Source organism: Narcine bancroftii, chromosome 10 (genome assembly GCF_036971445.1).
Source record: "Narcine bancroftii isolate sNarBan1 chromosome 10, sNarBan1.hap1, whole genome shotgun sequence".
Taxonomy (NCBI): Eukaryota; Metazoa; Chordata; class Chondrichthyes; order Torpediniformes; family Narcinidae; genus Narcine; species Narcine bancroftii.
Genome location: NC_091478.1, coordinates 1,336,829 through 1,349,775, shown reverse-complemented (window position 1 = coordinate 1,349,775; position 12,947 = coordinate 1,336,829).

Below are 12,947 nucleotides of genomic sequence, written 5' to 3'. Positions count from 1 at the left end.
GGAACTGGGACCCAGAAGGCTGAGGGCGGACGGAGACCCAGAAGGCTGAGGGGGGATGGAGACCCAGAAGGCTGAGGGGGGACGGGGACCCAGAAGGCTGAGGGGGGACGGGGGCCCAGAAGGCTGAGGGGGGACGGGGGCCCAGAAGGCTGAGGGGGGACGGGGACCCAGAAGGCTGAGGGGGGACTGGGACCCAGAAGGCTGAGGGGGGACGGGGACCCAGAAGGCTGAGGGGGGACGGGGACGGGGACCCAGAAGGCTGAGGGGGGACGGGGACCCAGAAGGCTGAGGGGGGATGGGGACCCAGAAGGCTGAGGGGGGACGTGGACCCAGAAGGCTGAGGAGGGACGGGGACCCAGAAGGCTGGGGGGACGGAGACGGGGACCCAGAAGGCTGAGGGGGGACGGGGACGGTGACCTAGAAGGCTGAGGGGGAACGGGGACACAGAAGGCTGAGGGGGGACGGGGACCCCAGAAGGCTGAGGGGGTACGGGGACCCAGAAGGCTGAGGGGGGACGGGGACCCAGAAGGCTGAAGGGGGACGGGGACCCAGAAGGCTGAGGGGGGACGGGGACCCACAAGTCTGAGGGGGGACGGGGACCCACAAGGCTGAGGGGGGACGGGGACCCACAAGGCTGAGGGGGGACGGGGACCCACAAGGCTGAGGGGGGACGGGGACCCACAAGGCTGAGGGGGGACGGGGACCCACAAGGCTGAGGGGGGACGGGGACCCACAAGTCTGAGGGGGGACGGGTACCCACAAGGCTGAGGGGGGACGGGGACCCACAAGGCTGAGGGGGGACGGGGACGGGGACCCACAAGGCTGAGGGGGGACGGGGACCCACAAGGCTGAGGGGGGACGGGGACCCAGAAGGCTGAGGGGGGACGGAGACCCAGAAGGCTGAGGGGGGACGGGGACCCAGAAGGCTGAGGGGGGAGAGGGACGGGGATACAAAAGGCTGAGGGGAGAAGGGGACGGGAATCCAGAGGGCTGAGGGGGGACGGGGATCCAGAGGGCTGAGGGGGGACGGGGACCCAGAAGGCTGAGGGGGGACGGGGACCCAGAAGGCTGAGATCCAAAAGGCTGAGGGGGGACGGGGACGGGGATCCAGAAGGCTGAGGGGGACGGCGACCCAGAAGGCTGAGAGGGGACGGGGACCCAGAATGCTGTGTGTGGACGGGGACCCAGAAGGCTGAGGGGGGACGGGGACCCAGAAGGCTGAGGGGGGACGTGGACCCAGAAGGCTGAGGGGGGACGGGGACCCAGAATGCTGAGGAGGGACAGGGACCCAGAAGGCTGAGGGGGGACGGGGACCCAGAAGGCTGAGGGGGGACGGGGACCCAGAAGGCTGAGGAGGGACGGGGACCCAGAAGGCTGAGGGGGGACGGGGACCCAAGGCTGAGGGGGGACGGGGACCCAAGGCTGAGGGGGGACGGGGACCCAAGGCTGAGGGGGGACGGGGACCCAGAAGGCTGAGGGGGGACGGGGACGGGGACCCTGAAGGCTGAGGGGGGACGGGGACAGTGACCTAGAAGGCTGAGGGGGAACGGGGACACAGAAGGCTGAGGGGGGACGGGGACCCCAGAAGGCTGAGGGGGTACGGGGACGGGGACCCAGAAGGCTCGGGGGGACGGGGACCCAGCAGGCTCAGGGGGGACGGGGACCCAGAAGGGTCAGGGGGGACGGGGACCCAGCCAGAAGGCTCAGGGGGCACGGGGACCCAGAAGGCTGAGGGGGGACGGGGACCCAGAAGGCTGAGGGGGGACGGGGACCCAAAAGGCTGAGGGGGGACGGGTCTGGGACCCAGAAGGCTAAGGGGGGACGGGGACGGGGACCCAGAATGCTGAGGGGCGACGGGGACCCAGAAGGCTGAGTGGGGACAGGGACCCACAATGCTGCGGATGCCTGGAGCGCATGGCCGGGCAGGATAGTGGAGTCTGGAATAATAGGGACCTTTAACATTTAGACAGGCACATTGATGCGAGAAAAATAGTGGTTTACGGGTGTGAGGGGGGAAAGGTTCAGTTTGTAGAAGGTTTGAGCTATTGTCTTGTGACACCAATACCCCTGAGCAAAAAGCTCTGCAAAAGTATGGACACTGCCCTGGACATCTCAGGTAAAAACCCTCCACCATTGAGAACATTTGCAGGGAACGCTGCTGTCAGAGAGCAGCAGAAATCAAGGATCCACATCACCCGCTCTGTTCTCACTGCTCCCATCAGGAAAGAGGTATAGCCAGGTTCAGGAACAGCTGCTACCCCTTCACCACGAGACTCAACACACATTCAGGGACTCATTTAAAGACTCTCCCTTTTGCACTTTGAATTTTTTCTATCTCTTTTGCAGTTTGTTTTCATTTCCACATTTTCAGAGATTTCAAGTAGATGAGTCCAGTTGGGGAAACTTGGTTTTGGTCTATATAATGGTTACTTTTAACTCCTTTTATTGTTCATTTATATTAGTGTCTGGGCCCCTATGTGGTCCAGGTACAGCTGACAGACCTTTACCTAAGGGTCACGTTTATGTGATTTTTTTTTCCGTAGGTAACTGCAGTTCATTTCCACAGCCCAGCGTGCTATCGGACATCCAGTTGATCGTGATACATCTCTTCGCGAAGGCCAGTGCTATTTTTATAAATGAGATTAGATATTTGGTCAAGTTGTCGCTTGTTTCAGTGAAGAGATTGCTCCAGGTCTCACGTGGAGGTCACTGCTGTGATCGTGGTTAATTTTTCTGCGCTTTCTTGCCAAAATGGCCTCACTTTCACGCAAGACAATGTAGAAAAGTTTAATGAAGCTCATCATCCCATTGGCCTTCATAACTATCCTATCAACCTGAGCGGCAACCTTGAGGGATGTTTGGATTTGAACCCCAAAGTCCCTCTGTTTATCCTCACTCATGTAACCGACTGGTAACCTTGTACCCAGCCTTCTGGTTTGTCCTTCCAAAATGCATCACCTCACACTTACCTGGATTGAAATCCTTATTCTTCGACAACCTTCAGCTTCATCCACAACTCCTCCAACCTTCACATCATCTGCAGACATACTGACCCATCTTCTGCCTCTTCATCCAGGTCATTTATAAAAATCATCAAGAGCAGGGGTCCCAGAACAGATCCTTGTGGCACTCCACTCCTCTCTGCTTTCTTCCAACAAGACAATTTTTTATCCACAGCCAAAGTTACCCTGATCCTTTGCCAAATTGCTTTCTGATGAGTCTCGTCAAATTCTTGCTAAAATCCATGTAGACCACATCTACCACACGACCCTCATTCATTTCCTTTCTTACCCCACTCAAATAAAACTCATTTAGACTCATGAGGCATGACCTTCCCATCACAAAGCCATGCTGACTGTCCTTGAGAAGTCTGTACTTCTGCAAATGCTCATAGATCCTATACTGGTCTATAATTCCCAAGATTCTCCCCATTACCTTTTCTAAACAAGGCGACTGCATTTGATGGTTTGCGCTGGATTTTGGGGGCAGGGGGCTGGGTGTTTGTGAGCAAGGGCTGGGTTTGGGAGCTGTAGGGGACTCAGGGAATTCTCTTTTCCTCTTAACTGCAAGGAACACTATGTCTAACTTCCTGCTGATGTGACTCTGTCTGCTTTATGACTGAATGAAGTGAATTTTGTGTAATATTGCACTTTATACCATGACAATCAATTGAATTTTGATCTTGGCATGTTTGGAAGAATGTTCTTCGTGACAGTGACCCAGGTTCAAATCTGTCACCATGTAAGGGGTTTGAGTGTTTTTTTTTCTCACCCTTGTTGAAGTCGATTTCCTGTCAAGGTACAAAAAGGTACAGTAACGAAGCACAAACTCTAAAACACAGTCTTTATTGAGTCATGCCAGCAGGAATGAGGGGTACCAGTGGTGGGTGAACAGACTCACCTCACTATCAATGTTTGAACGGGAGTTAAAGAACACAGTCACATGGTAGAGCTTTTAAGACATTTTCCTGCCAACAAATTGGATAACATTTCTTGGAAAGTATTAGTACAGCTTCTGCTTTACATTTTGCACATCCTCTTCCTCAAGACATAGAAAGGATTTGTTGTTGGCAATTTAATCTCATGTGCCCATTATAATTAAGAACATCCTTCTGGTCTACAAAATTTCAACAGAAATCTGGAAGGGTTGCTCACAGTACACATTGGTAATCATTCTCTGCCTGTCTGATTTCTGGTTTCCAATTTACACATGTAAATGTCTAATTTCATAGGAATTTTTAATTCTTGAAGTTGACAATGGTGGCTAACAGTTCAAAGCAGAAACTGCCATTCTGGGACTGAGTGGTGCTGAAGGCTTATTGCAGCCTTTGGATCAGGCCTGATGAGCCTCCTTCAGGTGGCCAGAATACCCCCGATGTAAAGTCACATATTCTACCCGAATGCGGCTGTAAGGAGGCCATGTGAAAGAGCCTGATGCGGCTCGGAGGAGTACTTACCAATCTTCCTTCGGGAGGTATGATCTCCGTGTCTGAGCAATTCCCCCGAGGAACCTGAATGCAGCCGCCTGATGATAATCAGCCAGGGATCCAAATCCCCGCGCCTGACAGCCCCCCTCCTCATGCCCGACAACCCACCCTTCCCACGTCCGACAGCCCCATTCACCTCACCCGAGAGCCCCCATCACCGCGCCCGACACCACCCATCACTGCTGCCTGACAGCCTCCCCTGCCCTAACATCCTGTGCCAGCCGCACCTGCCCTGATGTCCTGCGCTGACAGGAACTGGAGTGCGCTCTGAAGCGCCTCTCCTGCAGCTGTCCCTTTCAGGCTGCCATCTGAAAGAACATTCCATAGGGCTGTTTCTGCTTCTGCAGACTGATTCTTGACGTAGAATGCAGCTGAAAGTGGCTCCAGCTGTAGTCAATTCGCACTATTGTTTTAGAGATGAGGCAGGCATTAGGATATGAGACTCAGTCGTGGAGTTGAGAATTGATTCCTGTCTGAAATGTCCTTGGTCACTCTCTCTCCTAGCTTCCTGGCAAAATCTGAGTGATGCTGTCTTCATCAGAATTATCAGAACAAGATCCAGCTAATATTCTGCAACCTTCATCAAATTGGAAAGTGAATGGGGGGATTTGTGTGGTCAGGGCTTAATATGACACAGAATGATTCCGGGATGTGTGGATTCAGTTGAAATGAGATGGCAGATAACCTTTAACTTATCCCTGATCCCCCAACAAACCCACGTCTTACCCCCAACCTTCAATACCTGACACTCCCCCAATGCTAATCCCCCAAATGGCACAAGGTTGAACTGAGTCCTTTCAGGGTGAGAGGCAGAAGAGTGGCCTTTGTTCTGTACAAGGGCTAACAGATGCCAAGGACCGATCACCTCAAGGAGTGAACGAGGATTTAGAATAGGTTTTCCCCAACACAGAACAAAGTAGGAGCAGGAGGCTGTTTCTCCCCGTGAGCCTATTCTGCCTTTAGGTGAAGGACAACCAGAATGAGGAATAAAGAATGAAGCTGGAGGAACTCAGCAAGTTAGGCAGTGTCCATGGAGAGAGATGATTCAGGTCCGTACACAGACTGAAGTGAAAAGGGGAGCTGGCACAAAATTGGGAGGGCCCAGTGCCTCGGAAACCACAGAGGATCACAAGACCACCCGACAGGCTGAACTTGTGATGGACACTATGAACTATGTATGTCATAAAGTACAGTATGTGCTCTGTGTCGCCACATCACCTCATTGGGTTTTATCTCAAAGAAGTGGTGAAAGGCTTTGATATAGATGTATGGACTGGCCAGTCCATATCTACCTGACCTTCTCCAACCTCTCTCTTAGCTCCACCCTGGATTTCCCGGACTTGCCCCCTCTTGCTTCTGTTCATGGAACCTGGCCCAGTCGTGTATCAGTAATGCTCAGGTTTTTGGTCATTGAAGGTGTTTAATCACTCCATCCTATTTGACGTGATTATTGTGTGCACCACAATGCTGATCCCAAAGGCTTTGGGCAATGTGTACACCTGGTGTAACTGTGCCCAAAATGTCTGAGCTGCACACGTAGATGAGGAATCGAACTCCCACTTTGAGTTGACTCAGAGAATTAATGAAGGACACAGAGTTTCACCAAACCACACTCCAACTCTCTTTCGTTCTTATATGCAAGATTCTTTGCACAAAACAGAGAGAGAGTTATTGATCGTATTTACACCAGCTTGACTTCAAGTCACAAGATAGTCTCGCGAGCCATTTACTTGAATGATGGCTCGCGTGGCAGCACCCACTTCTGGCGACTGTGGGTCACTCTGATTAGGGCGTCCGAGCAATACCAGCATAAATGTTGCCAATATTTAGGAGAAGTGTTGCCCAATTAAGGAATGGTTGTGGTGTTTTGGAGAATTTGTGTACAATGGTTGTTTTGGGAGAAGTGGAGGTTCTAATAAACAAAAACTGAAGGTTGTGTTTTGAAGGAAAGTATGGAGTGTTTTGCTAAAAAGGGACAAAAGTTGTATTTTTCAAACTATGTCCTGTTTTTGGGTCAAAACCGACATCTTTGCTGTGCAAAAATGTGTGCAATTTTCATTTCAAAAGCCAAAACTGTGATTTACAAATTGGGGTTGAAAAAAACATCTGTGCTTTGTAAAATATGAGACAATAAGATACAGGAGCAGAAGTAGGCCATTTGGCCTATTGTGTCCATTCCATCATGAACTGATCCATTCTCCCACTCACCTTTAATACCTTGACTATTCAGATATGTCACGGAGTTGTGTTAACCTTTAATATTAATTTAATATTTCTCGTATATAAAAATGTCTTAGTAAATTAAATTACTGAGGTAAAATATTGTACCTGTATTCTTGATGAGTTAGCTTGGATGTTTCCAGGTGTACAGAAGCCATACCACTTGGGAACATTAAAGCAAAAACTGTGTCTGGGGCTCGAGAAAAATTTTTTCAATTGGTTTGTTTTGCCTCAAGAAATGAAATCAGATCAGGGAAAGAATTTTATGTCAGATGTATTTCAACCGTTAGTTTATAAACAAGGAGCTCAACAAATTGCATTGTCAGGATTTAAATATGGCGGTTCGGAAATTATGTAAAGATAAAATGCCCAGGGTTTCTTTGGAAAAATTGACTTGGAAATATGAGTTGGTGGGGGGGGGGGTGTGGTTTGTGTCTTCCTCATTTTAAGAATTTTGAAAAGCAGCTCAATTAAGATTTATAAATATATTGTATAATTTAGATGATATTCCAGCTTGGGTTTCTGTTGAATTTAATGCAATAGGGAATACGGATCCTCAAGATTTTATTTACAAATGGAATCCTAAGCTTTATTTGGAAGTGGGGAATCATCTATTTTGAAACATTTGATTGAGTTGATAATGAAATTGGCATGAAAGGTTTAATATTGAAATAGGCATTTTCCTTCTTCAATAGACAACCAATCCTGGAAGATTTGGAGATGGAAGGGTATTAAGAAAATTAGTTTTGAGGATGTGAGATTGAAATCTTTGAAAGAATTATCTTGTTATTACCAAGTTAAAGCTTTTTTATCTGTAAAAATAGGTCTTACTTTGATGTTACCTAATCAAAGTGAATTAGAATTACTGATTTGTTATCCTACTGGAAATAAATTTATTTCAGTAATGTATAACTTGCTTCAATCTAAGGCCCTCAAAACTGGAGTGAATAAATCTAGATGAAGATGGGAAATAGATTTAAATTCTCAAATAAGCGAAAAGGATCGGATGGATTTGTGTAAATAATATGACTAAGATATAGGTTGGTTCAATATAATTTTTTACATCAGTTCTATTTGACTCCACAAAAATCAAATAGATTAAATCCTGCCGTATCGGATTAATGTTTTCGATGTGGACCTGAGATTGGAACATTTTTGCATTCAACTTGGCAATGTTCTAAAGTTAGACAATTTTGGATTGGGGTACGTAATTTTCACAGGCCTTCATGTTATTTTTACCGAGTAATATTAAGCTCACACCAAGACACAAGAGCAACTTGTCCGTGAACTACTCTTTGCAGACGATGCCGCTTTAGTTGCCCATTCAGAGCCAGCTCTTCAGCGCTTGACGTCCTGTTTTGCGGAAACTGCCAAAATGTTTGGCCTGGAAGTCAGCCTGAAGAAAACTGAGGTCCTCCATCAGCCAGCTCCCCACCATGACTACCAGCCCCCCCACATCTCCATCGGGCACACAAAACTCAAAATGGTCAACCAGTTTACCTATCTCGGCTGCACCATTTCATCGGATGCAAGAATCAACAACGAGATAGACAACAGACTCGCCAAGGCAAATAGCGCCTTTGGAAGACTACACAAAAGAGTTTGGAAAATCAACGAACTGAAAAACCTCACAAAGATTAGTGTATACAGAGCCGTTGTCATACCCACACTCCTGTTTGGCTCCGAATCATGGGTCCTCTACCGGTATCATGCTTCCACCAGCGTTGTCTCTGCTCCATCCTCAACATTCATTGGAGCGACTTCATCTCCAACATCGAAGTACTCGAGATGGCAGAGGCCGACGCTGCTGAAGATCCAACTGTGCTGGGTAGGTCACGTCTCCAGAATGGAGGACCATCGCCTTCCCAAGATGGTGTTATATGGCGAGCTCTCCACTGGCCACCGAGACAGAGGTGCACCAAAGAAGAGGTACAAGGACTGCCTAAAGAAATTTCTTGGTGCCTTCCACATTGACCACCGCCAGTGGGCCGATATCGCCTCAAACCGTGCATCTTGGCGCCTCTCAGTTTGGCCGGCAGCAACCTCCTTTGAAGAAGACCGCAGAGCCCACCTCACTGACAAAAGACAAAGGAGGAAAAACCCAACCCCAACCCACCAATTTTCCCTTGCGACTGCTACAACCGTGTCTGCCTGTCCTGCATCGGACTTGTCAGCCACAAACGAGCCTGCAGCTGACGTGGACATTACCCCTCCATAAATCTTCGTCCGCGAAGCCAAGCCAAAGAAAGATTAAGGTTATGAGGCCAAAATTAAATTGAAATATTTATCACATTGAATTTGTGTTAATTGCTTCAGCAGTTGCTCGGAAATGTATAGCTGTAGCGGCACACATCGAGACGCAGTTGAATCGGCTCTGCACTGTTACGGCCGCAGCAGCAGTGTAGCCGTGTCAAGATGGTACTGCTGGGCGCATCTTCTCCCCAGCTCAAACGGGCCATGCAGATGCACTTGGCTGCGTCGTCCCTCGTTACATCACCGCCCCTGTGTGGGCGGCATTTACGGGCCACCTGATAAGGTGCAGCATGGGAATTTTCCAATATAAACTGTTGGAAGTGCAAGCGACTAACAGAGTCATCTCCTTATTTCATTTCTTCTTGTAGCTACCGCTACAATTGGTGACCCCGACAAGTCCAGACGATTCTGGACTCCACACCATGGATGCTGCAGCAGTCAACGCAGTGGCTATGAGATTGCCAACCTCTGGACGCTTCGCCCACGCACTTGGTTCAGGCAAGCGGAAGCACGATTTCACCTCCGGCAGATCACGTCTGACTCGACAACGTTCTACCATGTCGTCAGTTCCCTGGATCAAGTGACCGCGTCCAGGGTGGACGACCTGATACACGATCCCCGGAGGAAGGAAATACCCAGCCCTCAATAAACTCCTCCTGAGGGCTTTCGGCCTGTTCAGACGACAGTGCGCTGCCAGGCTGATGCACCTGCACAGCTAAGGAGACAGAACACCATGTGCCCTGATGGATGAGATGGTCGCACGAGCAGAGGGCCACAAGTCATGCCCCATGTCTGAGTAGGCTTTCTTGGAACAGATGCCAGATGACATACAACTGCCGTTGACGGACGAAGATTTCTCAGACCCACGTAAGGTCACGGCCAGAGCTGATGCGCTGTGGCACATGAAACAGGAAAATGAGTCCGCCATGAACCGATTGACTCATCCTCATGTGGGGCAGCAGAACTGATCCCACCCGAACCGAGCACTACCGCCCCCCACCAAATTAGCAGAGGCACTGAACGTTAGCTGGTGTCTTTATCAGCAACACCGATGGGCTCGAGCGTGAAGATGCAGCCAGCCCTGCTCATTTTCAGAAAATGCCCAGGCCAGCCGCCGCTCATGGACAAGGTGGCTGACCTCACCAATAGCCTCTTGAACATTACTGACAAGGCTAGTGGCCGGCACGGGTGCTGAACTCAGTGTCATCCCACCAATCGCCCTGAAGAGACGAACATACCCACAAGGTCCCACCATCTGGGCGACAAAAAAGACTGCCATCAAGACCTTTGTCACGCACAATGTCCAAAAACAACTCGGCAGAGAAAATTTCTAGTGGAATTTCATTCGAGCCGCTGTGGACACATCACTTCCCGGCGCAGACTTTCTACGAGCACACAGCCTGCCTTTGGACGTGAAGGCCAAACGCTTGGTCCATTCCCAGACATCCCAATAGATATTTCTCCAGGAATGCTTTATGTTCTTGGCATTCTCCAGTTTATTTCTTTTTTTAAGGAGTGGGGGGGATGTTGGGAGGGTGGGTTGAGGTGGATGGGAGTATAATACCACATGTTTAATTTTTAAAAATAATTTACAGTTGAATGTAATACAAATATTATTTTGGTGAAAAATTGTGAAATAAAGTATTAAAAAAACCAAATTGCATTGTCTGCAAATCACCCAGAATGTGTGATGTGTGGCGGCTCACCACCAGGCAGGCGAACCAGCCCCGCTTGTAAGCCACGCGGTGGGACATCCGGCCAAAATGGCGCCATTGGGTGTGTTCCCTTCCTCCCAGCACGGGGCTCAGAAGCCCCGAGCTGGGGGACCACGTGATGCCCAGGTGACGTCAGCGCCCTCCAGCATGGTTTTCAGCCAGGTCCAGGATGGGAGTATAAGTACAGCTTAGCAGCCTGCAATAAACTAGTCTGCTCACTGAGCTCAAACTGTCTGGTTGTGTGTGTTCTTTCAGGAGCACTGTAGCTGATGCAACAATTGGTGACCCTGATTGGATCAAACGTCTTTGAACCCATCATGAGTGAGCCTGGGGTGATCAGCGCCTTAGCTGCGAAACTCCATGAATTCTGGGTTCAGGAGCTGGAGACCTGCGTCAGCCACGCGGAGGCTCAGTTTCACCTCTGCCAGACCTCGTCCGACACAACCAAATTCTATCATGTGGTCGCTGCCCTGGACCTGGCCATCGGCAGACACGTGCTGCACCTTGCTCAGCACCCACCCGCCGAAGACAAATACGAGACCGTCAAGCAAGTGCTTACTGGATCCCACGGACTATCTAGACACCAGCATGCCGCTCAGATGCTACACCTCGGCGCCCTGAGGGACAGGTCCCCAATGGAGCTGATGGACGAGATGCTCACGCTCATGGGTGAGCACACCAACTCCCCACTCTTCGAGTGCATTTTCCTCGACCATATGCCCGGGGACGTCCAGCTGCTGCTGGTCCAGGAGAGCTTCACTGACCTGAGGAAGGTCCCCAAGAGGGCCCAGGAGCTATGGCACGCACTATTCCCAGAGGGCTCAGTGGTCCAGTAGGTCTCGAGGCACAGACATGACCACGCCAAGCCTGCCCCGAGCGCTGCAGTAGAGCATTTGGCTCCTGCAGGGGTGCCCAAGAGCATAACCAAGGCCACAGCATCCGCTCCATGCCTCTGCTTCTACCACCAGTGCTGGGGAGCCAAGGCTCGGAAGTGTCATCAGTCTGGCTCATTCCAGGGAAATGACCAGTTCGGCCAGGGTTAATGGCTGCGGGGGCTGGCCAAGAACACAGCCTCCTCTATCTGCGGGACTCAGTCAGCAGCTGGCAGTTCCTCGTTGATCTGGAGCCCAGATCAATGTCATCCTGGCCACGGCCGTCGAGTCCAGGAACTGACCTTGTGGTCCTCCCCTCCGTGCAGCCAGATGTATGGAGACAAGACAGTCCACTTCCAGATCAGCCAATGAAATTTCACATGGAGGTTCACCGTCTTGTCCTTTCCAACTGCCATCCTGGGTGCAGACTTCCTCCTCGTACATGGGCTTCTGGTAGACATTCGAGGTAGGTGCCTGGTGGATGCCGTACCTTCCAGGCTGATCGCCTCGACGCCTCCCGCTCGGAGCAACCACAGATGGCCACGATCAGCACACCCAGAGACTCGTTCCAGTGAATGCCGGAAGAGTTCACAACACTCTTCAAGCCATAGTTCTCCGCTGCCTCACCGCACCGCGGGGTGTTCCACCACATCCCCACGCAGGGCCCACTGGTTCACGCCAAGGCTCGCCGGCTCCTGCCTGACAAGCTCAAGGAGGCGAAGGAGAAGTTTTGGCACCTGTTGGAACTCGGGATCATTCGGCGGTCTGAAAACCCATGGGCCTCGCCGCTCCACCTGGTCCTGAAAGCCTCCGGTGGCTGGCGTCCCTGCGGAGACTATCGACGACTCAATGAGGTAACAGTTCCTGACCGTTATCCCATCCCTCACATCCAAGACTTTGCGGCCAACCTGCATGGTGCGAGTGTTTTCTCCATGGTTGACCTGGTGCGTGGATATCACCAGATCCCGGTGCACCCTGAGGACATACCAAAGACAGCAATCATCTCCCCCTTTGGCTTGTTCGAATTCCTGTGCATGCCATTCGGGCTCAAGAATCCCGCTCAGACCTTCAAGCGCCTCATGGACTCTGTGGGCAGGGACTTGGATTTTGGCTTTATTTATTAGGACGACATTCTCGTCGCCAGCAAGGACCAGGCGCAACACAAGGCCCACCTTTGTGCCCTTTTCTCCCGGCTGGCCGATTTCAACCTTGCCATCAACCTGGCCAAGTGCTAGTTTGGGAAAGAGTCCATGCAGTTCCTGGGCCATACCATCACGGCCGAAGGAGCCACGCCCACCGCTGCAAAGGTCTCCGCTCTCAGGGAGTTACCATGTCCGGACAGCCTCAAGGAGCTGCAGGAGTTTGCGGGTATGGACTACTTTTACAACCGCTTCATCCCGG